This window comes from Apteryx rowi, unplaced genomic scaffold (genome assembly GCF_003343035.1).
Source record: "Apteryx rowi isolate R43461 unplaced genomic scaffold, aptRow1 scaffold_217, whole genome shotgun sequence".
Taxonomy (NCBI): domain Eukaryota; kingdom Metazoa; phylum Chordata; class Aves; order Apterygiformes; family Apterygidae; genus Apteryx; species Apteryx rowi.
In genome coordinates this window covers 1,215,473-1,220,078 of record NW_020448497.1, presented here as the reverse complement: position 1 = coordinate 1,220,078, position 4,606 = coordinate 1,215,473, and the positions used below count along the sequence as shown (strand labels likewise).

General features: G+C 49.0%; 2 protein-coding genes across 10 annotated transcripts in view; one reads left to right on the top strand and one right to left on the bottom strand.

Moving 5' to 3' along the window:
• Positions 1-112, bottom strand: part of LETM2 (leucine zipper and EF-hand containing transmembrane protein 2) — an 8,990-nt gene extending 8,878 nt beyond the window's left edge. Inside the window, exon 1 of the mRNA XM_026064483.1 lies at positions 4-112. The gene's annotated coding sequence lies outside the window, so the exon portion shown is untranslated. The remainder of the gene's footprint in view (positions 1-3) is intronic.
• A 795-nt stretch (positions 113-907) lies between these two features.
• The window catches only part of NSD3 (nuclear receptor binding SET domain protein 3), a 53,296-nt gene continuing 49,597 nt past the window's right edge, over positions 908-4,606 (top strand). For 4 of the 9 annotated variants that reach the window (XR_003253297.1, XM_026064446.1, XM_026064443.1 and 1 more), the window contains exon 1: positions 910-1,286. The gene's annotated coding sequence lies outside the window, so the exon portion shown is untranslated. Of the gene's footprint in view, positions 1,287-4,606 lie in introns of all 9 variants that reach the window. The other 5 variants (XR_003253298.1, XM_026064447.1, XM_026064445.1 and 2 more) reach the window with 4 other exon arrangements.

Here is a 4,606-nt window from a genome sequence, read left to right as displayed (position 1 = left end):
CACCGCCGGCCCCGCTTCCCGCAAAGGGCCCGGCCGCGGCTTCAGTCCGCCCGCGGCGTCCCATCACRCCCTGCCCCGGGCGTTCTGGGCCGGGGCGCGGCGCTCTATGGTTCTCCTGCCGTCAGGCCATAGCATAGCGTCACAGCGCCTTCAGCAGAAGCCAATCGGAACGCAGAACTGCGGCTCTGTCAGATGCTAGCCAATGGGAGCAGCTAAGGGGCGGGGATCGACCTGAGGTGACCCTGGAGAGGGCCGCTCATTGGCTTCGGGGGCGGCGGCGCGGACGTGCCGGAGGGGCGGGCCTTCGGGATGATGTCACGAGCCGGTGCGTGACGCCAGCGCGAGGGGGGGGGGGGGGGGCGGTTAGGTGTGTCGTCAGAGCCAGGAAGGAAGGAGCGCCCTGGGCCTATGTCGGCCTTTGGTAGCCTCCCCGGGGTCGCCCCTCTCCCCTCCTGCCTCCCTGGGCCTGCCCGGGCCTCTCGGGGGTGCCCCTCTCTCCTCTGGCCTCCCCGGGGTCGCCCCTCTCCCCTCTGGCCTCCCTGGGCCTGCCCGGGCCTCTCAGGGGCGCCCCTCTCTCCTCTGGCCTCCTCAGGACGCCCCTCTCCCCTCCGGCCTCCCCAGCCCCTGGGGGTGCCCCTCTCTCCTCTGGCCTCCGCGGGGTCGCCCCTCTCCCCTCCGGCCTCCCCAGCCCCTGGGGGCGCCCCTCTCTCCTCTGGCCTCCGCGGGGTCGCCCCTCTCCCCTCCGGCCTCCCCGGGGCCGCCCCTCTCCCCTCCAGGCTCCCCAGCCCCTGGGGGCACCCCAGGGCGCCCTGGCCCCGGGCCCGTGTGCGGCGAGGCGGCGCCCCACGCGCAGGGGCGAGGCCTGCCGGCGGGGCCATCCCCTCCACCCAACGGGCGCCCCAGTTCCTGTTCGGTGGGGTGCGTCCGCACGGCCCGGGACCGGTGGAAGTCACAGCCAGGGGATCCGGGGACGGAAATACGGGGAGCCCTTCCCTTCTCTGACGGCTGTTAATGTTTCTCATGAATCCCCCTTCCAACTACTGCGTTGGCTCGGCGCGCTCCGTTGAAATGGCAGAGCCTTCTGCCCAAATGGCAAGAAAAGAGGAAGTCTGCTGTTGAAAGCTCTTCATCTGCGCCTTTTTATTGTTATTTACTTAGTGCCAGGAGCGCGTAAGAGACACTCGGAGACATGTATGAAGGCAAGATCCTGGCAGGAAGTGACTTTTTCATTCTGCTGCTTGCTCCTGCTGGATCCTACAAAGCTTTGGCTCGAGTTTTGGCAGGAGGTAAGAGAGCTTATTAAACAGGTAACTCTGATGCTGAAATTGTTTGATCCGTTTCCATATTAAATGTTTCCTGGTATGTTTACAGGGTTTTCAAAAGTGAAAATGCAATCGGTAGTTCAGTAACCTATAATAGCTAACCCACGCTATCTAGCAGACCGGTAGTAGTATCCCTTTATTTTGTTGCACAGAACAAAACTTGAAAGATTCACATTTAAATGATTACAGTTTGTTTCTATATATAGAGCAGTGTGTATTTTGAGCAGCTGTGTGTACAAAGCTGCCTATAGGAGGAGAGTCTCCTTTTGCGTGTTATTGCCTGAGAACAGGTTTGCATGGAATTAGGCATCAGATGGAATCTTCAAGCCCTGGCATGTTTGAGACAGATACTATGGATCTGCAAATATGATGAAACAAGTAGGCAGCTGGAGAAATGTTCTCGGTGGATGACAGAAAAGACTTAGTGTCTCTTGGAATGGCTTGTGTGTTTGAGAGACTAATGTGAGAAAATACTATAACACCCGCAACGCAAAATACTCTTAACTCATTGGCAACTTTGCTAACCAGTGCCTCAACAAGTGAACAATATTTTAAAAAGTAAAAATAAAATTTAAAACGATTGCTAAGAAATGAGGAAGAAAGCTCCCAAGGTCTGCCACCAGAGGTCTCATTACATTGCTATGTTTTCCCTTGGTTGGAAAGAGCATTTCCCACAAAGGGCTGGTCTGCAAGTCCTTTAAATTCTGGAGGGGGGACACCACCATTAATCCAAATCCTTTCTTACTCTCGAAAGCATTTCTGCATTGTTAATGCAGACCATGTAATAGTACAATTTAGTTCCTGTGTGCACTATTCTGCCAAAATTTGTTCTGCTGAGCTAGTTGCTCCCCTGGGATCACAGARGAGAATTTTTTTTCCTTGGGAGGTTCTTGCTTGAGGCATTAACAGAATAGGAAATAAAGAGTAGGTGAATAGCCAAAACCAAACTCCTACCCTCTGAACACAGCTCAAGAAGATATCCTTTATTCATCATGCTAGAGTGGAAGACTTACATTATTGTACTACTCTAAACCTTTCAAGAACTTGGAAAAGCTTATTTTGTCTCATCAGAGACATATTTCAACATGAATTTGTGAGCTGGTTAATACCTTCTGAAACAATACAGACCAGAGTCAGTGTTGGATGTGTTTATTTACCTTTTAATTTTCAGTGTTCAGAATTGTGATTCAGACATACTTGAATTCTGTTTTCAAGATTTTTTTTTCTGAATGAATGAGGGCTAGAAACTCCTTTTTTTTCCTCTCTTTTTTATTTTTTTTCATTTGGATGCTGATCTTTGCATGTTTCCATGGTATTTTAAGTGCTGGGCCTTTAGGAAATTCACTAAAGCATGCTAAGGGGGTCAAGGCATCTTGCCTGACAGTGCCTGCTTAAAGCCTTGTTAAAGAGTTGCAGCTTCTAAAATGCTGTTCAGAGCTGCCTTAGCTTCCACAGGACTGGCAATGCCACCCTTTCTGGGAATGATCCCAGGCATGGATCTGTTTGTCCAGGAGTAGACAGCAGTTTTCAACTCTTCTTAAACACATATACAGTACGATTTGGGGCACAGCTTCTGGTAGCAATTATCATACTTTAAATAAAGGGGAAAATTCTTCAGGAAGAACAGAAACCTTCACGGATTGTTCAAGAACGGTTTTCTCTCGCATGTGTCTTTCGGGCTGCTGTAAAGCACCCCAGTGCGTGGCCCATGAGGAATGCTGGGGTCTGTTACTGATGTAGCTGCGGTCGCTTGTTGGCCTGCGCTGCTCGTGATGCTCCCCCGTGAACTGGGAATGCCGAGTCCGGCAGTGAGGCGCAGATCCCCGTCCCCTGCGTGCCTGCGGGGAAACAAAGGTGCTTCTTGGCTTATTCAGAGCGAGTGTTGGAGTGGTGTCAAGTACCGACAGGCACCTCAGTGCAGGCTGAAGGGTGATCCCGATAAGGATCACTAATTRCTCGCAAGTGTATGTTCTTCTCCTAGTGGCTAGTTATCTTTCTTGTAGTCCCTGCACAAAGCATGAGTAAAGATTCTTTTTGACACATAAGAAACCGTTCAATATGCAGAGTTTTAAATTAACTTCTTATGCTAGAGAGCAGCTAATGAAACTCTGCACCGCTGAACTTTGCTTTCACCTAAATTTTCATGAGTTTAAAACTTACTTTATACTCTTTGTTCCTTGGAAAGGTCGATATTTTTCAAAAGCCCAGTATTTCCTTTACCAGTAGATGGCTAATACTTGTCTTAGGGAGCAAAATCTGCATTTTATTTTTCCCTCACTCCATGTGCTCTGCTAGCCACTGCACAGATTATCCAATCTTCCTTAGGGGCAGAAAAAGGTAAATTCCTGTCATAGTGCTTCCCTGATCTGGATTCATTTTTAGCTCTGTGTGTAGTTTCCTAACCAACAGATTGCTTCAAGAGCCTCCAGTACATTAAATGTAAGCCCATCAGGAGCAGGAAAAACTAATGTGAAAGAAAACTGTATTGGAGCAAAATGGAAGAAAACAAGAATTTCTGTCAGCATGTTGCTTAGCTGTCAAAAGGAATCAAAAAGAAAATAAATTCCCACCCGGTGACTACTTCAGCTGTGAGAGCATCAGTACCCCCCCCCTAGTAATACTAAGCATTTAGGGCTGCAGAATTTACAGAAGGGAGGAGAAGAGAGGGAGAAAGCCTTTTCTAGGTCACCTCCATTTTTGATGACTTATTGTGTTTAAGTAGGAGGAGAATTGCTTTTTAAATTCACTTTATTACAGCAATTTCTCCCCCTCCCCCCAAGAGCATAGACAACAAAAACGCCTCCTTGTTGTGGGCTCTGAGCCTCTGGGTTCTGGGCAATGGGAAATGCCATAAATTTGGAAATCGTTGCTCGGTCTTTGTTCAGTGACTCGTAAAGCTCGTATCTCATCAGTTTCCTCTTTCATGTTGGATCATGTCTCTCTTTCCAGCTAATTCATCTTGTTCTAGTATTGACTTTTTTTCCTGTGGTAACAGACGTCATACTATCTTTCCATCTTGTTTACTTTCCATTCGCTTGTGCTTTTCTTGCTTTCCTTTTTTTTTTTTTTTTTTTGCAAAGGAAAGACTTCAGGGTTGTGGAGGAGGGGAATTAATTGCAAACATTTCAGTGCATAATTTTTCAGCCAAAATAGGATTAGAAACTATTGGGGATGACAGCGTTTTCTTTCTCGATCCAACCCGGATGCCAGACCTCAGCAGCTAAACCTAGAGTCTGCAAGGCACGCTGCAATCTCCCCAGCGGGATTTGGGTGGTTTTTCTTTT